The sequence below is a fragment of the Ambystoma mexicanum genome, chromosome 13, assembly GCF_040938575.1.
Source record: "Ambystoma mexicanum isolate Mex_15411 chromosome 13, UKY_AmexF1_1, whole genome shotgun sequence".
NCBI classification, from domain to species: domain Eukaryota; kingdom Metazoa; phylum Chordata; class Amphibia; order Caudata; family Ambystomatidae; genus Ambystoma; species Ambystoma mexicanum.
The window spans coordinates 325,287,368-325,313,278 of record NC_090938.1 but is presented as its reverse complement, the minus strand read 5'-3'; the positions used below and the strand labels follow the sequence as shown (position 1 = coordinate 325,313,278).

Here is a 25,911-nt window from a genome sequence, read left to right as displayed (position 1 = left end):
GTTACCATTGGTCACCCAGCAACCATGCCTACCAACAATACAGTCTGCTCTAAAGGTGCATTCATCTTCCATAAGACAGGCCTGGCCCGGCTTCACTGCCCCAGACACCACGCCCTGCCTTGCCCCACGCCATTCCTTCCCAGCACTCCAGCCTTCCCAACCACAATTCTACCCCACATCCAAACCCTGCCGCTACTGGGTAGAATACGCCACACATGCCTCTCCTCCAGAACCACGCACAATATAGCCCAAATAAAACGTATCACTGTATCTGAAAGAAATGATAGACACTCAGCACGCACCCATCACCAACACTCCCAAATCAAAAACCATCACTCCCCTCCTTGTATCCATTCCACTACTATGCCCATACTTCATGTGATTCAGGAGATCCATGACATCAACTCCCAACGGACCAGCACTTCTAATGAGACCCCGCAAAATGTATTTAACACCACAGCGACTCTCCCTCAGACCCTTCTGACCCTGCCCTCAAGCTCGCCCAAATCTAGTCAGCCTCTATTAGGAGCCCTACTAAATGTCAGATCCCTTGGGGCCCACGCAACCGATATACACGATTGCATACTAGAATTTAAACTTGACTTCTTAAATCTCACCGAAACATGGCTGCATACTGCCTCAGGCACACATATCACACTAGCTGTCACTTCCGAGTACACAACCTCAGAGCAGATTGCTTAGATGCCATAGGTGGAGGAATGGCCGTTAGCCACAAAACCTCATTACGAAATGTAAAATGGAATCACTCACTGTCTACGAAGCCCTCGCTCTCGAGTTAGCCGTCAGCCCTAAGGTAACAAATCGACTTCCTAATAGCATACAGAGCATCAAGTGCCTCAAACAATCCAGGCATAGACTTACCTCTATTAATCACACCCTTGCTCAAACCCAAAACCAAGTACATCCTACTAGGAGACCTCAATCTAGGTTATAATGACCCCATGGACAGCAAAGCAACAGCCTGCCACAAGGCATTCTGTGAGATGCAATTCTCCCAAATAGTGAACACCCCCACCCACTCCAAATGTAGAATTCTCGATTGGATACTCACCTTGAATACAGCAGTAACCATAGTAGACATCCTCAAGATGCAATGGACTGACCGCTACTTAATCAAATTCAACATAAATCTAGACTCAGACCAAATAGCTAAAACGCGTAGCCTAGCACCCATTCAGGTCAGAAATACACGCCTACTCACTCCTGAGAATTTAAATCCGTTACTTAACAACCTGCTAAATACCAAACCACCAGACAGTAGTAATACAGAAAGCATTTCAGACCACTATCACCAATGCCTAAAATCTGCAATAGATGAAGTAGCACCTCTCAAAACCAAATTGCCCAAACCTAAATGCAGCTCCCCTTGGTTCAATGACAAACTCATAGAAGTCAGAAGGCAACAAAGAGCCCTAGAACACTTAATCAGGATAAACCAATCCCCAGAACTCCAAATCAAACTGCAACAATTATCCAAAGTTTATGAACTCCGTGTACTCTCCAATAAAGCTGAATGCCTTAACAATTGTATCTCCAACGCAGCCTCCAACACAAAATAATTATTCACTATTATCAGAGAACTAGAATCCTCCATCCTACTAACAATCAGCCCCGTTACTACTAGCAAAGCTTGGTGTACCACCATTCAGGATGCTCTATCTGCCAAAGTGAATACACTCCAAAGCAAAATAGCCGCCCAATAAAAGCTCCTAGAGCTCATAGCTAAACCACCCCATTCTTCCGACACCATCACAAGATCTGATGTACCTGAATTCCACTTCACACTAGTCAACAATGACCAGGTCCTCAAAACGATAGCATCCCGTAAGCCATTTAACTGTAAAGGCGACAGTTTTCATGCTAAAGTAGTTAAAGACTGCGCCACCAGACTAGCACCTATCATTACCAAATTTGTTAGCAAGCCTTTCAATTCTAGTGAAATACCAGCATCTATTAAAGTAGCATGGGTCACACCCCTACTCAAAAAACCTTCACCATAGACCCAGCAATCCCCACAAATTACAGGCCCATAACAACAGGACCATTACTCCTCAAAATCATTGACAAAATGGCATATACCCAAGTACAAACCGACCTAGAACAGAACCACTTGTTAGAGGACAGACAATCAGGATTCCGTTCCAGTCACAATACTGAGACCGCCCTCCTAGACCTAAAAAACAGATGGATTCTATTAGGGATTCTGGTAAACTGGGCATCCCACTACTTCTAGACCTCTCTGCAGCGTTTGATTTAATTGACCACGATAAATTATGCCTAACCCTATCTACCAACTTCCACTTCTCCAAGAAAGCCACTACTTGGATAAAATCCTTCCTTTCTGACCACACTTCAAGAGTCACCCTAGGGGAAGAAGCAGCTGATCCCATCCCTGTACCTTTGGGAGTACCGCAAGGATCCCGTCTCTCCCCTACGTTCTACAGCGCCTACACAAAATTACCCTTCGTGGCACTAGATGCTATGGGAGTAATTTATACAAACTTTGCCGATGACACGCAAATACTTATTCCCATCACAGGTAACGTCGAACAGGATACAGTGCGCATTAACAAAATCTACTCCCTCATCCAAAACTGGATGGCTAACAATAATCTCTGCCTTAATGGAGAAAAAACAGATCCTCATAGTCGGCACCCAGCCAGACTCGGCAAACTCCACCCTGACTATAGCTCCTTAGTAATAGACAGCACCCCCATCACTATATCTCACAAAGTCAAAACCCTAGGAGTACACCTTGACTCCAATCTCACCATGAATAACCACATTAGCGTTCTTGCCTCCGCCACGGCATATACAGCCAAACTCATCACTCTAAGTAGACCCCTCCTCTCCATTGAAAACTGCCTGACACTTGCCAGAGCTCCTATCCTACAAAGTTAGACTATTGCAATGTGCTACTGTTAGGCACCTCAAAGAAAAACTTAACCAAACTAAAACTCCTCCAAAACAAAGCCCCTAGAGCAGCTCTGGGTATTAACAGAAGAGAGCACATTTCTCAGGCGAGAATTCTCCACAAAACTCTCACCATCACCCATAAATCCATCTCTGACACAGCTCCAATCTATCTCAGTCGAAGAATTTCTCGCAAAATCACGCCCAGAATACTCGGATCCAGCGCCAACACACACCTCCATATACCACGCTTCACTATTTCCAGAGCAGGCAATGCCAGCTTCCCCATAGCAGGTCTGCGCATCTGGAACTCGCTTCCCACCCACCTCAGCAATGAAACTTCCTTCTTTTTTAAAATTTTTTAATTTGTGTATGATTCTATTACAAAGTAACAAAATCTTTACAAAATAGAAATGTTTAAGTAAAAATCGGAGTATTAAACAAGCATTGCAAATTGATTAACTCCTAAGTTTAAAATTTAAAATCTTCATACAATAGAAAGAAATATAAACACAAACATACACAGGTTTGAGATGTAACATCGATAGTATATCACTTCACCTGAATTGATGAATTAGCGTATTTGACTTCTCAAGCAATGATGTTAGCATAGTTGTCTAATTCTTTTTCTATCGATTTACATAGACTTGTTAGGGCGTATATGAGAGGTTTATGATTGTCCTGCTTCATTCTGGCCAGAGGAATACTAAACAATCAGTGTAATTAATATTTACAAATTTCATCAGTAAAACAGTTCTCTGACGTTTAAAATGAGGACAATATAAAATCAAATGCTTTAGTGTTTCAGTAGTTTCAGTACACATGGGAAATCGGCAATGCTTATTTGCAACATTCATCGTGTAACCAGCCCAATTTGAGATTCTTTCCTTGGTATGTAACAGATTGAATATGAACCATAGAGAAGACTTGCGGGTATAGTTACAAGGAAATAACACAATATGATCATATCTCGGTATACGTTTTCGTGTGAATAGGTGATATTCTTTATAAAGTTTGTATGTTCCTATTTGATTGATGGTTATGCACCAATCGAATTCGAACAGCTTTTTCTTAGCGTATGCAGGTCTAGTGTAAACGTCATCCACTGTGATATTGATTTCATTGAGGATGACGTGTGCTCTTTTCAAGTATTGGACCATCGAGGTCGTTGGCATTAGCTCAATTGTTTGCTTCAGATCCACATATAGGGAATTCGTCGTAGGGTAGCTTATTTTGGCAAAGTTTGTTAAGAGTCGCCATTTCCAACGAGTGGATAGCGCTACTAGGCCCAGCTCATGCCTTAGAACTGCATTGGGTAGTGACATTGGAAGGGACATAGCTCGTTTCAGCGATGTTCCTTGCAATTGGTCCAGTATCATTCCCATTTCACCCATTTCACCCAGACATATATCGAGCGAGTAAAGAATAACGCTTTCAACTTTCAACGTAAAAAACTCAATGAGAGGAGTAAGCGAGAACTTGTAATATTTCGCAAATATTATTTTTAACTGCGATATAAGTGGTCTGATTTTATTGTTAAGAAGGTCAGTCCACAGTTTGATGGAATTCTTCTCTGATAGATAATACCCTAGGTAGATCGTTTGTACAATGGAGGGAATGGTAGTTCGCATAATATGCCAGTGGAATTTTCCAGTTCGCTTCTGAACACCAAATTTCATTACTGCTGTTTTAGCAGGATTAGGCGTAAAGTTGTGTGCTTTTGCAAATTCTTCGAATAACTGTAGTTTGAATTGAAGGCCTGCCGGAGTCGGATCGAATATTATGATATCATCAGCAAAGGCAAGCCATTTTAGATGAATAAGGCCGACTTTTACAGAAAACATATTTTTTGCATCCCATTCTTTGTCGAGATCTGCAAGGTATAGATTGGAAAAAGTAGCGGCTAAGTTGCAACCTTGCTTTAGGCCTATTTCTGTGGTGATAGGTTTGGTTGTGCGCCCTTCCGAGGTAAGCTTGATTTTGTAAGACGTATTGGTGTGGAGGGCTGTAAACCAATAAATTAGCACCAGAGGAATTCCCATTTGTTAGTTTTGCCCACAGTAGGTTTCGTATCACAGTGTCAAAGGCTGAAGACATATTGATGAGCGCAATATAGACCGGATTTGATGATGTTTTTTTTGCTTCTGCGATGGTAAATGCCATTATCATGGCGTTGAGCGACGTGCTGATTCCTTTCCTGAACCCAGTTTGGTATTTGGAGTAGGGTTTGTGCTTTTCGATATGTTTTTCAAGATCGTAAAGTAGAAGAATTGCAAATAGTTTTGCTACAGTATCAATTAGGGCAACAGGCCGGTAACTTCCTTCCCTAAATTCAAGAAACAACTAAAAACCTGGTTGTTCAACAAATACTCACAGTGTAAGCGCAACACAGCTTGTCTTCTCACTCTATATACAGCCAAACCAACATGTACCTCGCTCTTTTTCTGAGGAACCCATCTGTCCTCTTCATACCTATGCTACTGCCTAACATTCCCAAGTCTGATGTAAATTGGTTAAGGCGCCTAAGATGTTTGTAACTGCCTAAGACACACAAGATATGTGTAATTGCTTAAGTTGCATGTAATTGCCATGTTTGTAACTGCTTAAGATTACTAAAATGTATGTAACCTACGCCGTGATACCTAAGGGTTTGGGCGTGTAATCAAATGCAATAAACAAAATAAATAAATAAAATATGAGGCAGCACAAAAACATTAGTTGGGCAGCAATACTTAGTAGCAATTCATTGCATGGTCTTAGCTGTAGCCTAGAAACAATTGGCATACACCGATGCAGCAGTGATGCACATTGTGGAGCCTGATTATATGATATGATATATTTTATTTATATTGCGCCCATGCACAAGTGTTTCAGGGTACGACAAGGCAAGGGAGGAACAAAGCAATGATCTTACTAGGCCCAGTGACATTGAGAACATGCAAGTGCAGGGGAGAAGGAGGGGGAGGGGGGGAATGCAAAGGGCAGGGGAGCAGTGGAAAAGTTCTGAAAAGGTGCCTGGTGCCTAAACAGACAGCAGGGGAGAGGAAGAGAGAAGGCAGAATCAAAGAGGAAGGTCTTGAGGTGCTTCCGGAGCCGAAGATGGTTCTCCTCCAGTTTCAGAGAGGCAGGTAAGGTGTTCCAGATGGAGGCCCCAGCTGAAAAAAAGAAATGTACCCCAACTTGTTGCTTGGAGAAGCGACTGACCCTGAGAGAGTTGGAGTTGGAGGAGCAAAGAGCTTGAGTAGGAAGGTATTTCCGTAAGCAGAGTTGAAGGTATTGCGGACCCAGGCCTCAGAAGGCCTTGTGGACAATGGAAAGGGTCTTGAACTTAATCCTTGCAGCGACAGGGAGCCAGTGAAGAGATTTCCGGGCTGGAGAGATACGCTGCCTGGGCTTGAGGCCAAGGACAAGTCTTGCAGCCCTGTTCGGGATGAGTTGCTGAGGGCGGAGAGTAGTAGCAGGCAGATACAGGAAGAGGCTGTTGCAGTAGTCCAACCTAGAGTGAAGCAGCGCTGTATAGACAGTGAGCTTCTGCGGGAAGGAGAGGAAAGGAAGAATATCTCTGAGGAGGTGCAATTGGTGAGTTTAGCTTTGGGTGGACTAAACAAGCTGCATGTAGAGTGGCACAGAGGGGCGCCTGGTATATGAGTATATAAGGACTCTTTATAGCATCAGTGGTGGAAGCACAACTCACTTTGGCAATAACAATACCAAGTATACACGGTATTAACCATGGCTAGATATTTAGAGACACCAAAGTAGTACCCACCTTGCATGGGGTTTTATAAGGGTTTTTGAAGAGCACATATCCGATATAACCGAATGTGGCACTATCAAACATGTAATAATGTATTATTGTATGTATATATTTTTATTTCCTCTTCCTGGAATCCTGCTTCCTGCAGGTATGTACTGATAAATGTTACGCAACTTACTGTACCTCACAACTATTTGACACCATGAGCGACCATTTGCCACTCCACAATGACTGTGGCAAATATCCAATATCAAATCAGTGTTAATATGACCATTATTATGGTGTAACATGTTTATGAAATATGAATGTATAGCCTTGAGAAAGACTTTGGAGTCAAAACACGTGTTGGCTGTTTTTGCTTACCTAAAACCAGACAATAAACTGGAATACCAATCGGTTGAAGACTTTAGGATACTCTATATATGGACAATTGTTGCTAATTATATTGGCCAAGCGCAGAGTGCGAGTGATTTCTCATTTTAGGCATATTTATGTAGTGGCATCAGGGTTACCTCATACAACTCACCACGCAGCTGGCACAGAACACCTTTTCTCCCCGGCGCAATAGGACATAGTTAATCCCTGTTCTGGGGGTTTTGTATGACCACAATGATGTCATCACAGATCACATCACTAATTACATGTTGTATGGGAACACCGAAGACATTACAAATCACATCACTGATGCCATCACTGGTGACAACACTAATTGCATCAATAATGGAATTAGACATGACATCATTTATAAGTTAGCTCATGAAAATATTGATTACCCTAATAACAGTTTAGGTCGTGACCTGGTCCATGACGAAGGCTGGGGTCTCTGGCCGGCACCAAAGGCCATAGCTAGTGGTTGGTTAGTGTTCAGAAATACCAATGTGCATTTTATTTATTTGCATTTGTTAAGCGCACTTACAGCCCGTGGACATCGAGGCGCTGTTACAGGAATATGTAAGCATTTTTGATTGAGGTGAACATCAGTTGCATGGTTAAAAGCCATGCCTAGTAGCCCGTCACTGTTTTTAAATATACAGTGGGCAACGTTGAAAGCTGTAGTCAGTTGCCATGGCTAAAGGCCATAGCTAGTGGCCATTAATATGTCCAAATATACAGTCGGTACTGCCAAAGACGGTGACCAATGGCTAGTATTATGTTGAAAACCATGGCTAGCGGCTGGTTAGTGTATATAGTATATAATATAAAGTGGGCACGTTCGAAGGCCATTGCTAGTGGCTGGTTAGTGTTGTGCAATACACAGAGGGCACGGCCAAAGGCCATTGCTTATTGCATTTTATTATTTAAAAATGTACAGTGGACATGGGCAAAAGATATACACACTGATCAAAGTCACCATGGATAGTGGCCCATTTATGTGTTAGAATATATAGTGGGCACAGTCAAAGGATTGTGGCCACTGGCCAGTATTATGCTAAAGTCCATCGCTAGGACCTGTTTAGTGTATATAATATACAGTGGAGACTGTTGAAAGCTGCATCCACTGGTAAAGGCCAAAATCTTTGGTTGGTAGCTTGTTAGTGTTTTAAAATATTCAGTGCACATGGGTGACCAGTGTCCATAATTGAATGCCATGACTAGTACCCATTCATGTTTTAAAATATATTTGGCCATGCACACTGGCCATGGCTGAAGGCCGTGCTTAATGCCAGTTACTGTTGTAATGTAATTAGTGATGTTATGAGTGATGTGATCTTTGATGTCACCATTATGGTCATAGTCTGCACAACAGGGGGCGCAAAGTTAAAGTGGCTTTAGCTGAATTTCCAGGTTTTTTTTGCATTAAGTTCTCACCTTCCCGTTGCTGCAACTGAAGGTTTTTGCATGAATTTCAAGTTTTGTTATTCCATAGATTTTTAGAAAGCTTCCAGACCAATAGCATGGTATTCGGTCATGGTCAGTGGGTATGTATTTTAAAACACTACGAGACCACTAGCCATGGCCTTTGGATTGCGGGCCTTAAGAACTCGCAATGTTTTTAGGCAATGCGCAATGAGATACTTTTTTTTACCATGGAGCACACACTTTGGTTAAGCAGCATTCTCCAAGCGGTACACCTTTTCGGTGCCAGCATTTTGGTGCATGCCGATTTGGCATGGGCATTCGGCCGTACCGCCCATTACGGCACGAAAGCCATTCCGGAACCGTTATTTTGGTGCAAGGGATGTCTGGGCGTGGCTGACATTGCAGACACGTCTAAATGCCCTCATGCTGAATATGATCAAAGGACTGCACTGCAACAAACCTCGCCACTTCCCACTTGCGTTTCTTTTCTTTTAATTAAAATAAATTAGTTAAATTTAAAATAAACATACAGCCTTGAACACTGGCTGGCCAAAGTTCGAGACACAGCATTTAACCACTAGGCCACAATGCCTCGGTGCTTCATGGGGCGTACATTTCATACTTTGCCTATAATTCTATATGTTCAATGATTAAAGGGATGGTCTAGTAAAAATTTTTATTTCAAAAATAGATAGGCCACATTAAAAAAAAATACTAGCATCCTCCGTTTTAAAACTTCCTATGTAAAATTTTGAGCTATTCAAGCTCAAAATTCGAAAAAGCAAGCACAGGGGCGCCGCCATTTTGTGAAATGGAGGCCCTCCTGTGCTGGCTTTTGCTTTTGCGGCACTAATGAAGGAAAAGCCAGCCAGCTGTAGTAAACAAAGTCTACCGCTGGGTGGCTTTCCCTTCATTAGTGCCGGGACTCGGAGGACGCGGACCGGAGACCAGAGCAGGAAAGCTGCAGCTGAATCTCGGTAAGTGCTATTTATGGAGGAGCCCGGAAAACCTAGAAATAAAACCGCAGCTTTAAAAACGTTGTATTTATGTTTGCGGTCGCTTTTGAAGCGACCGCAAACATAAATACAACGTTATTGTGTTGGAAAACGCTGCAGTTTTTCTTTCCAAGTTTCTCAGGCTCCTCCGGCTCGGAGGAGCCTGAGAAACTTGGAAAGAAAAACCGCAGCGTTTTCCAACACAACCGCGTGTGTTTCTGCCTGCTGTGGCTATCACTTTGGGTCTCCGGTGCTCCCAGGGGAGCACCGGAGACCCAAAGTGAAAGCCACAGCAGGCAGAAACACACGCGGTTATGTTTACATGCCGCGTAGTGTTTCTACCTGCAGCTGATTTCCCATTTGGGGCTCTCGGGCTCCCCGTGGGGAGCCCGAGAGCCCCAAATGGAAAAGCAGATTCAGGCAGACACAACGCGGTTGTTTTCCACAACGCGGTTGTTTTCCGCAAAGCCGCGTTCTGTCTGCCTGAATCTGCTTTTCCATTTGGGGCTCTCGGGCTCCCCATGGGGAGCCCGAGAGCCCCAAATGGTAAAGCAGATTCAGGCAGACACAACACGGTTGTGTTGGAAAACGCTGCGGTTTTAAAACCGCAGCGTTTTCCAACACAATAACGTTGTATTTATGTTTGCGGTCGCTTCAAAAGCGACCGCAAACATAAATACGTTTTTAAAGCTGCGGTTTTATTTCTAAGTTTTCCGGGCTCCTCCAGCCGCAGCTAGTGCTTATTTTTTGTAAAAAAAATAAATAGCACTTACCGAGATTCAGCTGCAGCTTTTCTGCTCTGGTCTCCGGTCCGCGTCCTCCGCGTCCCGGCACTAATGAAGGGAAAGCCAACCAGCGGTAGACTTTGTTTACTACAGCTGGCTGGCTTTTCCTTTATTAGTGCCGCAAAAGCCAGCACAGGAGGGCCTCCATTTCACAAAATGGCGGCGCCCTTGTGCTTGCTTTTGAGCTTGAATAGCTCAAAATTTTACATAGGAAGTTTTAAAATGGAGGATGCTAGTATTTTTTTTTTTGTGGCCTATCTATTTTTTAAATAAACATTTTTACTAGACCATGCCTTTAAATGCTAGGTATGAAACTTGTGAAAATCCAAACAATAACATAATTGTAGCATAAATGTGATATTTTTATTTTTTTATTTCATTTTTTCAAATGTATAATCTTGCTCAGAGACGGTGTCGTTCTCTTTTTGAATATATGTGCAGTGGAAGGGGGAATGTGTGGTGTGAGGGTGTGCATGTCATCTGATAGGGTGTACATGCAATGTATGTGTGTTTGATGTGATCGTGTGTGTACATGGTGTGAAGTTGCTTGTGTGGGATAGTTGCATGCAGTTTATAATGTTGCATTAAATGTGTTTCATGTTTAATACATGTTAAATTCAGCAACAACAGTGTAATACATGTCCCATCCTGTTTTATAATGTTGCAGTAAATGCATCTGTTTCACGTTTAATCCATATTACAAAATGCAAAGTGCCTGCAGTTTCATGCCAAGTTGGACCTTTCGTGCCAAAACATCCTTGCGCTGAGAGGTACCAAATGCAAAGTGCCTGCAGGGTCATGCTGCTGCCAATTGCAACCTCTCACGCCAAAACATCCTTGCGTCAAGAGGTCCCTGTCCCAACTGGCTGCGTCAAACTGGGCGTGCCCAAAGAGAACCTGTTGCGAAATGGTCACGTCATAACGGCGTGCACGTAACTGGCCATGCCGAAATGTCCTGTCCCATGCTCCAAACCCTTTTATGGCTCGTCTCTTGGTGACTGTTGTGATACATCGCACAAGCCCAACTAACCACATTTAAGCAGCATGGAAATGGGGAAAAATGACCGGCCGCAAGAATGACATATGCCCAGGTACTTTCTGCACCCATAGCAAAAATCAATAGCTGGCACCCATGAATATACAGCTTCAGAGTGAGGAAGGGGCCAGCTCCGTGAGGCCATGTTGCTCTAAGTGGTCTTGTAACTTTGCTTCATGTATTAGGCAGCATGGCCTTAGGGGGCTGGCTTTTTGCTCAGTTAGAAGCTAAGCAGTGTCAGTCCTGCTTACTGCATGGATGGGAGACCCGGGTCACCAGGGATTTATCACCCTCGATGTCACTGTAGCTGTAAAACATATCTATTTTTTTGATTACGTATAAAGCATTGTAGGATTTGAGAACTCCCAATTTTTTTAGTTAATGCGCTGTGCAATTACATGCTTTGCAGAGGATCACACACTTTGCTTAAGCAGCATGCTACAAGCCCCTTGTTTTATGGCCAGTCTCTTGGTGACTGTTGTGTTACATCTCACAACCCCAACTACCCGCATTTAAGCAGCACAGAAAAGGGTACAAAATGATCCGCTACAAGAATAACATATGCCCAGGTACGTTTGCCCCCATAGCGAAAATTAAAAGCTGTCACCCATGAATATATTCACAGTAAGTGTCCACATATTTTAAAGTGAAATATACAAATGTAGTTCAATTGACCTTCTCCTTAGAAGAAAGTATGCAAGATGAAATAGCATTGGACGTTTAAAAAATGTAATGAACACCAAAAAAAAGAACCTGAGAGAAGAAATCTTTCAATAAATATGCTGGCAAAGTATAAAAGGTGCTCATCTTTTAAACCTAGAAACCTGTAGTGAAATATTACATGGAAAACAAAATCCCAATGTGAAACAAGTGCTTGTGGTCTTGTGGGTAAGCGTCTGCACTGGGAACATGGCAACCTGAGTAAAATCATGGTATCCAAATACTTGAGCAAGCTTACCAACCTCAAAAAAAAACAAGGGGTTGCATCCGCCCTCTGAAAAATGTGATGTAATCGAAGGGCTCCTGGCTAAACCCTGATCTATCCAGGTATGTGAAATAGTTTAAAAACAAATTATCAGGGTGACCAAACCAGAACCCCACACTCAAGTATTCATTGAATTACAACGCAAATGCCATTTTCTTTGTATAGTTTTGCAAATACATTTTAGTTTCCAACCATGTGATTCAATGCATACATTTGTGGTAAAAAAAAAAACCTGGGAGTCCTAATGGACAACGCTCTAACCTTAGAACCACAAGTAAACATGATAGTTAAGAAATGCTTCTTCCTCCTTCACTCAACAAACTCAACAAGAAGAATCCTACCTTTCCTCTCCTTCAACCACAAAACACTGACAATCGTCGCCCTCATCATGTCAAGAATCGACTACGCAAACAGCCTCTACCTCAGGATGCCGGAACACCACCTGAAGAAATTACTACGCATCCAAAATGCAGCAGCTAGACTCCTCCTCAAACTATCCAGAAGAGACCACATTATTCCAGCACTAAAAATACTACATTGACTCCCAATCAAACATTGTATGACACTGAAAACAATGTCCATAACACACAGGGCAATCAGCGGACAGAGAGCATTCCAACAAAGAAAAATAACAATCTTCAAGCCAACGAGACTCCTCAGAACAAGCAAAGCAATCCACCTGGAACCAAAACCATCTGCCAGCAAAATGCTAGGGGGCTCCTCTTTCTCCCACCAAGCTGCAAAAACCTGGAACAACCTCCGGAAAGAAATAAGAAACACCACCGACCACCTACAATTTAGAAAACTTCTAAAAACGTGGCTTTTCAGCACCTCAGAACCAATCTGAAACAACTAAAACAATCAAACAGGAAACACAAAGAACAGACTGACAGAATATATGATGTCACAGACAACATCCAGGACCGACTCAGGGAAACTCCTACAAGAGCAAGAGAGACAATGCTAGGTGGAACAGAAAGCAAACGACAACCCCATGAGGACAGAACAATAGCAAACATGCCTAACACTACCAACAACCTTAGCCACTCAGAAAAGGGCGTATGTTACGGGCGTAGTTCACAAGTAAATCGATCCGAAAGGACTAGGTTGCAACAATGAGAAACTGGGATAAAAGTGGGTGGCCAAATACAAGAAGAAGAATTACTATCATGACAACCTTACAAAAGATGAAAGATCAGAATTGACATCATTGAACAATGATAAAACAATCACTATCAAACCAGGTGACAAAGGGGGGGTGGGGCATAGTACTCCTGAACACTGTTGATTACGTGAAGGAAAATCTGCGTTTGTGCTCAGACACAGAGGGGCCTCATTAAGACCCAGGCGGAGGACCATGGTGCTAATAGCTTCATGGTCCATGCCAGTAACTTACCAACTCCGCCATGGAGAAAGGGGGAATTACCACCCCATTACAAGGTTGGCGGGGCGGTAATTCTCCCTCCCTCCATGGCCCTTCCCCATTCCCATTTTTGCCCCATAGGGCTCAATGGGAATGGGGAAGGCGCTAAGTACGGTGCCGCAAATTGCGGCACCGTACTTAGCACCAAGGTCCCTTTGTGGGTCCCTACTTTAACGGCTGGTAAAACCAGCCGTTAAGGTCGGGTCCCGCAAAGGGACCTCGTAATTAGGCGCTAATAGGTTAACAGCGCCGCAGCCTTTTACGGCGCCCTTAACCCATTAGCGCCTGGGTCGTAATGAGGCCCAGAGGTCTACCTCAAGTTCAGCCACAACCATAAAATAAGAAGGCTGGATCTGTGAGAAAGAAAACGTCTTTCTGAAGAAACTATATCCCGGGATCCCAACCTTCTATATTCTCCCAAAAATTCATAAAAACCTGAATAATCCAGATGGATAACCAATCGTCTTGGCTTGTGATTCACTTCTCTGACCTAAATCTTTCTATACAAATTTCTTTCTAAAACCTTTTGAGAACAAGATGAAATCCTATATTAAAGACACGACTGACACCTTGAACATCTTGAGTAAGAGCAGCCTGCCAGACGACTGCATTTTAGTGACACTTGATGTGGAGGCTTTATATACGTCGATTCCACAGCAAGAAGGCCTGGATGCACTAAGAGCTCTTCTAGATCAAGGACCAGATATTTTGACAGTAACAACATGTTTTGTCCTCGAATGTGTGAGGTTAGCTATGTCCGAGAATTTCTTCCAGATATACAAACAGGCCAAGGGGGTCAGTAGGGGGGATACCATTGCACCTGACGTGGCTAATTTATATATGGCCCAGTACGAACTGGATCATGTCCATCAATTCCAACCCCTACAGAGACAACATACTAGTGTGGCGTCGCTACATTGATGATGTTCTTTTGATCTGGGCAGGAACTTCCGCAGACCTCAACTTATTTCTTCAGTGGCTAAATATATGCAACAGGCACATCAGTTTCACGATCCAATGGGATTACCATTTTGTTGATTTCTTCGACTTAAATACATATAGAACAGGCAGTATGTTGAAGACTGAGTTGTTCAGGAAAGCAACGGACTGCAACAGTCTTTACATTTCTCTAGCTACCACCCTGCGGGTTTGAAATACAATCTCCCAATCTCCCATATGGACTGTTCTTGAGGATAAGAATGAACTGTACTGACAAATCTAGATTCGAGGCACATGCTGACAACCTGCAAAAAAAACTACTTGACAGAGGCTACCCAAAGAAAGCCATAACGACCTCCGGAAAGAGAGCAGCCAACACCTGCAGAGATTCCTGCCTTACTCTGAAAATAAACAACCCACTGGAGAGATTGGTATGTGTGACTACATATAGCCCTCTGATAATGCAATCAAGAGTACCATCAATAAGCATTGGAACTCATTAAGAACGCAGGAAGCTTGGCTAAGATACCATTCTTTGCTTTCAAAAAGAATCGCAAATTGAAAGAAAAACTAGTGCATACTTACATTGAACCCCTCAAAATACCAACAACGGGAACCTTATGGAGGCTTCCACCTATACATCGTGAAAACCATCAGAGCAATGAACAACGTATTTCGGCGCATCAGTACTGCATTAAAAACAGGGTTGCAGATAAACCTCTAGTTCAACATTACACTGCGAAGAAACACACGGACTCTGATTTGAAATGGTTTGTTCTCCAAATCATTTCTCCACAGAAAAGAGGGAGGGACGTGAACAGAACCCTCACTAGATTAGAGCAGAAATTGATACATCGCCTTGATACAGTAAAAAACAGCCTTAATATTATGGTCGAGTGGAAACATTTAATGGGATAACTATACTGTACTTAAAATTAAGACTGCTGTTGCCACACGGGTACTAATAGCATGACATCATGTGTTTAGTCCATTGGTCTCTGGAATTAACCCTAAAATTGTATGTCACATGAGGATTTCACTGAATGAAATGTGCATCTTCAGTACATCATCATCCAACACCTGATAATGGGGGCTCTGAATAAACACCAGGCAATAGAGGCATTGAAGGGATCTATACACTTGCCGACTGGGCCCCGACATGGATTTTTAATACTATAACATCATGCAGGGTCCCATTTTCATACATGCTCCCATGATGATTTTTTGTCACTATACAGTTTTACCATCCTTAGTGTATAATAATTTGTACATTTCTGTGTCAATAAGCTATCTGCAAAATATTCAACATGCAGTACAAGGCACATTGAGTAGTTGTTAGGCAAGATTTGGAGCATTACCCTTTGGGTGCACTACAACAACCTTGTCCTCCTGGCAATAGGAACCCAACCTTTGGTACAAGTCTACACTACACAAGTTGGTAGTGTGGCTGAGCAGCCAGGCTTATCTCAAGAGGGGTCAATGTGAGTAGTAGGGGAGTTACACAGAGATTCACAGTGACACATATCCAAATAAACACTTACACACACGGTTTCTTGATTAAACAATTATTAATTTATTTAACAGTCAGTTTGAATAAGCCTTCTTCACAAGAGCAATATAATAGAAACACACAAATACACTCCAAAATGCACACTCTTAATTTCTCTAAATCAGCAAGTACCCATTTGGGATGGCACATAGACACGTCCTACACCCTCAGGTGACTTAAATAGTTGGGACACTGTTAGGGAGAATTCTCCAGAATGGCTAATTTCCCTTACCTACACAGCAGCTTTGCTGGATTTCTAGGATTTTATTTGTTCACCTGGTAAGAGTGTGAGCCTTTTTTTCCCCACTCTTACATGTGTTTTGCTGTGTGTGTTTAACATTTTTGTGTTCATACATGTTGGAGCTTCACCTACTCCATAGGCATCATCTTTTTAATGTGTGTTACACAGCACCTTTAGTGCAGTGACACAGGGTTGTCTTTTTCAGACTTCCCACTTGAAACTCCATATTCTGGGACTCACTACTGTCTCCCAGAACATGTAAAGTGGCATTGACTTTATTAGTTTTTTTTTTTTTTAAACTTTTTTTTATTAAACAGCTTGGCATCAGAACACAGGCGAACAATACAGAGGGTAAGCACAAGGCGGGAACAGTAGAACCAATACAGGCAGTGCATCTAGCATTAACATTTTCCATCAAGGATGCGTACAGTGCAAATACAATATAGGAGAGCCCTTGGCTCAGGATGAATCACCCGCGTGGGTGGGTGAAGTAGTTGGGGGAGTTGTATCAGGTGTCGCATTTAGATCTGACATATAGGAACGAAACTGGGTCCAGACATTTCTAGGCCTCGAGTGGACTGGTTGTAGACGGGTCCATGCCTCCTCAGTGTCTGAGGCCCATGTGAGAGCGCTGAGCCATTGCGCATGCGTGGGGGGTGCGGGGCGAAGCCAGCAAAGCAGAATGGCTCGTACCGCAAGGAGCATGCAAAGGCCGGCCAGTTTCCTGGAGTTTCGGGGTAGCTCTGGAAAGTCATGAAATAGGCCCTTCACTGGGGAGGGGTCGATGGATCGGTCAAGCATAGCAGATACAGTTGAGAACACCATCTCCCAAAATTGGGAGAGGCGGGGGCAATCCCAGATCATGTGCATGTAGTCGGCGCCATCTTGCCCACACCTGGGGCATCTCAGGGAGTGATCCCTAAACATATGGTGCAACCTGCTCGGAGTATAATGAAACCTATGCAACACCTTTAATTGAATCAATTTAAACCGGGAATTGAAAGATACTTGGTGTATTTGGGCGCACATGTGGGTCCAGCGCTCATCCGTCACCTCCACCCCGAGGTCCCCCTCCCACGCCCGCCTTAGCCCAGTGAATTTCGGAGTGGTTCTGGATTGCATCATTGTGTATAGCCTAGATATATTCCCTCTAGTGGGTGTGGGGGAGGTTAGTTCCTCGATAGCAGGGTCATCTTGTGGCATTGCTGGGAACATGGTGTAGTTTCTTTTAAGGGTTTTACGTAAGGCTGAATACTGAAGCCACGCACTTGGGCCACTCCTCAACGACAGGGGCAGTTCGGGCCATTCCACAAAGCTACCCTGCACGAATACGTCGCGGAGCAGCTCGTATCCCGCCTCAGCCCATCTACGCACAGTCGGTGGCGGAACTCGTGGGATCCCGGGGAGAAAGTTCCACAGTGGGAGATTGCCATGAAATGGGTGAGGAGTATCTAACAGTTTCCACGTTTTCATCAGCGCCAGGGAGGTGCAGGCCACTGGGTCCAATGCATCCCGTGCAAAAGGAATGGGCTGTATCACCAGGGAGCGGATATCTTGGTCGCTGACCGCAAGCCTTTCAAGTCTGACATGTGGAGGAGGGTCAGCTGTGTTAAACCAGTAAGACGTGTATTGGATTTGGGAGACCAACCAGTATTTAAGGAAATCGGGGGCCCCAAAACCGCCATCAGGCATCAGGGTGGACAGGGTCCCAAGCTTAAGCCTGACCGCGCCCGAATGCCACAGAAAAGAGTTGGTACTGCGTGTTAATGCTTGGAAGAAACCCTCGCCCGGCCACAGGGGGACGTTGGTGAACCTGTATAGTAGTTGGGGTAATACTATCATTTTTAGTAACCCTATTCTACCCGCCAGAGAGATCAGCAATTTGCTCCATGCCGAGAACTTAGTTGCCAGCTGCGCTAGGTAGTTTTGATAGTTCTCCTCGAGGGTTGTCTCAAATTGACGCGTTATTTCGATCCCCAGACACATGAACTTCAATGGCGCCCACAGGAACCCCATCGTATCAGGAGGGGGAAGGGTGCATTCCGTGAGCGGAAAGAGCGTAGATTTTGAGCAGTTCACCTTGAGGCCCGAGATGTACCCGAAGTAGATCACATCTTTCAATATCGGGGGTAAGTTAGTGGAGGGGGACCGCACAAAAAGAAGTGCATCATCAGCGTAGAGGGATACAATATCGGCTTGACCCGCCGAGCGAAGTCCTCTGTGTGAGTGAAGTTGTCGGAGCATGTCGGCGAAAGGTTCTATCGCTAAAGCGGAGATCAGGGGGGAGAACGGACAGCCCTGTCTCGTTCCCCTGGCAATGTTGAAGAATGGGGAGCATCTGTCTTCCGTGCGGACACTGGCCACCGGCCCCGAATAAAGTACCTTGACCCAGGAACGAAACACCGGCCCGAATTTGCATTGTTCGAGCACCCGCCAGAGGTACCTCCAAGAGACAGAGTCGAATGCCTTCTGCATGTCGAGGGTCGCGGCGACCGCCTGCACATTGGGGCTAATTCTGCTGATTATATTAAAGAGCCGTCTAATGTTCAAAGCGGTGGAGCGACCTGGAATGAACCCCGCCTGGTCCGGGTGTATAATGGATGGCATACAGGGAGCAAGCCTGGTCGCTAACATTTTGGCAAACATTTTTGTGTCACAGTTTGAGGGAGAGTGGACGATATGAGCTGCACTGAGTGGCAGGTTTACCAGGTTTAAGCAGTACCGTAATTGTGGCTTCCCGGCGTGATGGGGGGGGGGGGGGGGCAGTGTGCCTGCCTCCACCGATTCCTCCCAGAGAGCCAGTAAGTGAGGGAGTAAGCGAGTCTTATAACATTTATAGAATTCGACCGGGATGCCATCAGATCCGGGGGCCTTCCCCGAGGAGAGAGAGTCTATGGCCTCCGCAAACTCTTCAGAGGTGAGTGGACAATCCAGGGAACCAGCGGTCTCGGGAGAGAGGACCGTTAGGGGGAGAGCCGTAAGATAGGAGTCCACCTCTGCCTCCGTGGCCTCGTCCGAATCGGAGTATAGGGCTTCGTAAAAAGCGAAGAACTCCGAATTGATGTCTTGTGAGGTGGTAGCCAGGGACCATCTGATCTGACAATCCCAGGTATATGTGGAGCACCCAGCTCATGACGGACGAGTCTAGCAAGGAAGCGGCCCGGGCGCTCGCTCTCTCCGTATCTCCTCGCCAGACCGGGGCTATCTAGGAATTTTTGTTCCCGTTCCGCCAGGGATCGAAAAACGTCCAGCTCTACTCTTATAGCTGCAAGGGTCGCAGGGGTTGAGGACCGCGAGCACTGGGCCTCCAGGGTTGACAGTTTAGTTTCGCTGACCGCGATATCCCTTCAAATTGTTCTAAGTATGCCACTCTCTTTGGACAGTGCTATGCCCCTAATGTATGTCTTAAAGGCTTCCCATAGGGTGGCCTGGGAAGACACCGAGTCCCTGTTCATTTCGAAGTACTCCTCAATGGCTACCTCGAGCTCCGATCTAAACAGAGGGTCAAGGCGAGAATGAGGTTTCATCCTCCAGCGTCTAGTACGGTCTCCGTCCAGTACCCAGCCCATGGTGATGGTCACCGGGGAGTGGTCAGATAGGGTCCTGGGGAGGATTGTTAATTGTACCACATTTTTGATCAATACATCAGAGACCACCCACCTGTCAATTCGGGAATAGGAATCGTGGACTGAAGAGTTTCAAGTTCCTGGTACGGGGGATGGACGCCACATTATTTGCATTAGCATAACAGAAAATGCTAATGGAAATGTTGGAAAATCTTATTGAGTCTATGTACTTCACTGAGAAATTTAAAGTAGATGGAGTCTATAAGATTTGTTTCTAGTCTCCACCTCAAGGACGCGGTTAGATAGAGCCGTGACCTCCGAACGCAGCGCCCCCAGACCATCCTCGGCGGAGCCCATCCTGGTTTCAACCTCCCGCACTCGACTGTCGGTCCTCTCCATGTGGGCCCTGATAGAGGAGATAGTGCCATTCATATCGTCAAGCTTCGAGTGAAGCGTGGTGAACCCCTCACGGATAAAGTCCATCATGTTCTGAGATTCTGAGGCAGCAATGGAGGCAGTAGCGGGGGCCTGCTCGGCGGCCTCCTCAGCAGGACGACCGGTGTCTTCGTAAACATGCTTATGGAGCTCTGTTTTTTGCCAGTCCCTTTAGTCATTGTGGCGGTGGTGTGGCTCCAGAGAGAGGAAGGAGAGCCGATGGTGTCCCTCGCCTCCACGGGCAGGGTCTATGAGGTACGGCCCCCAGGGGATCCAGGCCTCGAAGGCAGAGGCCGGCCGGCGCAACCCGGGCACGGGGGAGACCCAGCAGGTCGCGGCCAGGCCGCCAGGGGTCCGGTCCCCTCCGGGTGCCGGTAAGGATCTAGTGCGGTCTGCGAGAGGGTCCCAGCATGTCGCCCGGCAGGAGCAGGTCGTCCTCTATGGAGTGCGGGTGGTTGCTGAGCCCCGCGGGGCATCGCCTCGATTTGTAGACAGCAGGTTGAGGGCCGATACGGGAGTCGATGAGGGCCCGGGCCGCGCGCGGGTCCAGCACACGGAAGGTTTCAGCTCCAGTGACTGCGGTGCTCCACCCCAGCGTCGCGCGGCCCTAGCAATCCCGTGGCCCGTTCCCGATCGCCAACACAGAGATGTTCCGCCGCCACTCGGGTCTCCACGGGGGTGGCGGGTCACTACGGCACCGAGGGCCGAGACCGTCTGGCGCCCCTCGAGTGCCGGATTTTCGGCGCGCAGATTCGCGGGCAATGGGGGATGGTCGCGCCAGTTCCCGCTTACAGGGTTACCGGCACCGATTTTCTTCGGGATTTGGACCAGTTGGTCCCCAGACCAGCAGCTCGTGAATCGTAGTAGTCTGGTTCAAGTTGTAGGCCGTAAATGCCCAAGATCAGGATCGAGCGATCTGCCTGCCACGGAGCTCACGTTTCAGGCGGCCATCTTGTTCGGCGCTCAACAGTGCCCCCCCCCGACTTTATTAGTCTTTTTAAACTCACAGACCCAGTACACCCTATTTTACATAGAGTACTGGAAAGGGTTAATAGTTATCCCTTTTTGTTTGTCTCTCATGGAACATTGTTTCTTTCCCCTTTCATTAAGATTTGGTTGGTGGCAGTGGTATTCTACCATATTTTTCCTACTGTGTTTTATTTAAATAGCCTTGGTACTGTTTTAGGCTATCTTGGTAGCCTCGAACTTAAAGCTGTTGGACCACATTTACTTTAATTTGGTTCCGGCTGGGATTATGGCCATTTCATTTTGTAAAGGTCTTTCTCGTGTTTTACTCTGCACGCCAAACCAGGTTTGGTTCCTTTGTTCACCGTCCTTTGGCGGGCTTCTGCACAGAAGCCCTCCTTAGGCGCCTGAATGTCTGGGTAGGCAGGATGTGAGGGAGGGGTTTTAGGACCACGGGTTCCCTTGGTAACCCAGGCCGCACTCCTGTTTGATTGGCTAGGTGACTGTCCTGCCAGGACAGCCACCCTGCTGTGTGATTGCCAGCCAGGCTGTGTGAATGGGGGGAAAACTGCATAAAAAGCAGGTCTCTGGGATGAGGAAGGCAAAGTCGCCACTGGATCGAGAGAACCAAAGAGAAGCTGAAAGAAGAGGACCACTACCACGACTGAACCTCCCGGTGAAGCCCTGCTGCGGGTCCAAATCTCCAAACTTTGACGACAGGGAAGATCTGCAAGGAATCTTCTCCCCTTGAGCTGGTGGGACCAATCAGTTCACCAAACTGCAAGCCAAGCCGCCCTCCTCTGGTCGAATTTGCTGTGCACAGCTACAGTGAAACGGATAGCCAGGAGGATCGGACCCTGCTTGGGTTTTAAGGAGCGCACCTTTTATACGTTTCTTTGCTCTGCTGCTGGTTTCTTCCCTGGGCAGTGCAGGACCCTCCAGTCTTCCTACTCCGCGTCATTCCGACAGTCGCTTCAGGAACGTCTGCCTCAGCTGCAGCCTTCTTCATTTAAGGTACTGTTCAAACCTGGTTACGTCCAACCGTGGTGAAAGTGTTTGAAATCTTTCACCAACCCGAGGGCTTGTCCTTCTCTACTCTTTTGAATAACCTTTCTGCAACCAACTTCGTTTCGAACTCTTGGCAAATACTTAACGGCGAACTGCCCTGAACTGTGTGATCCTGAGCAAAGACTGTGACCCATTAACATTGGCCCTGGCCTATTGATTTGAATCCTCATGGTAGAAAGCCTTTTCTAGATTGCCCTGCCTAATTACTTTGTTGGTGTTGCTTAATTTTGTATAACCTTGTCTTTCCCCCCCTTTTTAATTGCTGGAGTGCCATTTTGCTCACACTTCATTTTGAGCTTAACTTGTCCAGAATTCATTGGGTGTTGTGTAGTATATTAAGAGTGTGATTTTTCTGCTGCTTTACTTGGTGAACTGTTTTGCAACTGATGTGTAAGTAATTGTATTTTTGTTTACTCAGAAACCTTGAGTCGGTGTTTGTTTGAACCATAGTAATTGCTGGCCTTTGTGCAACTGTTGATACTGCTCACTTTACGCTTGAGATAAGTCTGGCTACTCGGCCATCGCTACCACTTTACTGTGTAGTACACACTTGTACGAAAGGTGAATTTGTACTTGCACTTGTAGTCTTAATTGTATGTGGTGTTCCCAAAGGGTACTGCATATGATTCTGGCCAACAGGCACTGTGGACATTAATCTATCACTGGTATATTTAGAGCAATACTGAAGTTGATGTCAAAGAAAAGGGTTTGAGAATAAAACAAGAGATCACACAAATATTCTGAAGCAGCTAAGTACTTTTGGACCCCCCCAATGCAAAGTAAATGAACCCTTTCCTGGAGGAAAGGTAAAAACACAAAGTCGGAGGGAAGAAGAGTCTTTTAGGGAGCCAGGCCAGCCAATGTTAAGTTAGCAAAAGTCTAGGTGAGCTGAAGCACTTCTTGCAAGTTAGTAAAAGTCTTGCATAATGTTTTAGAAGTCTTTGTAGAAAACGTAGAATCAATGTAGGGCCACAAGCTGATAGGCTTGTGAGGGGCAAAGCTGTAAGCAATTCTGCAAGGTTAACCAAGACAAGTCTCAACTGAGAACAAGTAAGGCTACACCACAAGAGGTACATTCTCTTAGACTTTACAGTACCTTTGGTTAGAAGAAATGGTTCCAGCTGGCGTCTGTTCCTCTACAGCTCTGCAGATCCTGTTGTCCCTGTGCCTCAATCGTGGGGACGAGAGGGAGGACGTCTGGGGACCCCTGCACTGCAATGGGAAGGTCAGCAGCAGCAATGGGCAAACGTCAATTAAGTGGCACTTCAGCGTTTCAGCTCCTCGCATCTGACAGCAAATAGCAACACTGTGGTTCTTGGATACCACTTCAGACTTTCCTCGCATCTGGGGTCCAGTACTCTGTTTAGGTGGCTTTGGCATGATCAGCCCTGCTTCAGGGAAGTCTGGAGGATGTTCCTGGCACTCTGGTCCGACTTAAAAGCGATCGATCCACTTGATTTGGTGTTCCTCTCCCTGGCACTTCGGTTCCAGAAGCAGCAGCAGCAGTGGAAGTAAAGCCAGTTTCGAGAGGATGTCCAAACAAGTCCCACCAACTCAAGGGGAGAAGTCGTCCTTGCAGGGCTTCTCTAGTCGAGGCGAATTCAGAGCTTCAGCAGGGCCGCACCGGGCAAACCAACGGTCCAGGAGTTGCAGCAGGCGTCTCTTCCAAGTTCTTCTTTAGATTCCTTCATCCAGTGGTCGACTCTGACTTCCAAGCCAAAAAGCCTCGCCTTTTATGCAGGTTTCTCCCATTCATTCCAGCCTAGCTGTCAATCACACAGCAGGGTGGCTGTCCTTGCCGGACAGTCAGCCAGCCAATCACCTTTTGGGTGCATTCCTGTAACCAAGGGGATTAAGCAGAGGGAGTTTCGGACACCTTCCTCACTTCCTGCCCCTCCAAGACATACTAAAGCCAGAGGCAGACTTCACTTGTGAATCCCGCCAAAGACAGAACAGACAAAGGGGCCAAACATGGTTTGGCGCGCAGAGTAAATCTCAAGAAGGACCTTTCTAGCAAGAAATGGTGAAAAAAGAAGACCGGGCCATTTTGACAAAATGGGCACCCATGGGTGCTTTTCTGCGACCGCAGTCATCGGTAAGAACTCCCAATGGTAGTTAAAAGTAAACCACTGCCACCAGCCGTTAATTGTAGAAAGGGTAACATAAACATGTTACATGAGAAACTAGACCAAGGGGATACTAAGTAACCCCTCCAGCACCCTATTGTAAGATTGTGTGTGCTGGGTCTAGAAAGTTATAAATTTAAGTAAAGTCAATTTCACTTTACTGCTCTTGCAAACAGTAGTTTCACCAAGAGAAGGTATTTAAACCTTTGGGAAATCTGTAAGACTTCCCTATGCCACTGCACTGAAGGTGCCGTGTGTCACAATGCAAAGATGAAACTTATGGAGTTTGTCAGACTCCAAAACCAAAAGAAACACAGTGTTCAAATCACAGTAAAATACATGAGAGAGTGGGAAAAAGGTCTCATTCTCTCCAGGTTAAAATTTAAAAAGTCCTACAGTTCAGCAAAAGTGCTGGGGGTCTTTAAGGTAGAGAGGAATTCACACATTTCTTTGAATTCTCCCTAACAGTAGTACATCCTCCAACACCTGAGGAAGGGGATTTAAAAAGGCACCAGATGTTAGATGTGACTGGTGAACCATACAAGGACACTGCAAGACGCCCAAAACGGCATATATATGGTATGAATTTTCTTACGTCTAGACAACATGAGTCATCTCCAAAATACATGGGACTCCATTCTGCTCACCTAGCTCACAATCAAGGCTAATTTCGTTTCACAAATGGCCTCCCAGCTCGTGCGGCACCATTCCAACTTGGCCGCCAAGCTTTTAGGAAGTGTTACCATGGAAACAGACACCTCGCCACTGTACAGTAACGAGCTCAGTCATCGTCCTCCTTTTGCAGCATCTACACACAGCTTTTGTGCCCCAGAGTACACCGGCTGGGGGATAGGAACACTGACTAGTGCCGGTAAGATCAGGATCTGGGATCTTTTAACGTACTACTCAGTTTAAAGGTTTTGGCAGCCGGGCACTACCCCCCATGCAATCGTAGCATGCAACATTTGAATTCATGAACTGCGTGCCTTAAAACCTCTGTGCACTAGAATCAGACTATTCTGATAGTCTCATGGCAACCATCTGATTGCGTTAAGCATGGGGACTCTTTTTACGCTTGGGCTGATCATTTGGGCTGCCGGGCCGTTATCGCCTGTTGAAGTTCCTGGTACGGGGGATGGACGCCACATTATTTGCATTAGCATAACACAAAATGCTAATGGAAATGTTGGAAAATCTTATTGAGTCTATGTACTTTACTGAGAAATTTAAAGTAGATGGAGTCTATAAGATTTGTTTCTAGTTCTATTTTTTAACTGTGAAATGTGGTTCCTAAAGGAACCTTTCT

At 45.5% G+C, this 25,911-nt stretch overlaps 1 protein-coding gene across 6 annotated transcripts in view; it reads left to right on the top strand.

Annotated features, from left to right (window-relative positions):
- The window catches only part of RIPK3 (receptor interacting serine/threonine kinase 3), a 429,719-nt gene that overhangs the window by 343,033 nt on the left and 60,775 nt on the right, over window positions 1-25,911 (top strand). The gene's annotated exons all lie outside the window — the stretch shown is intronic.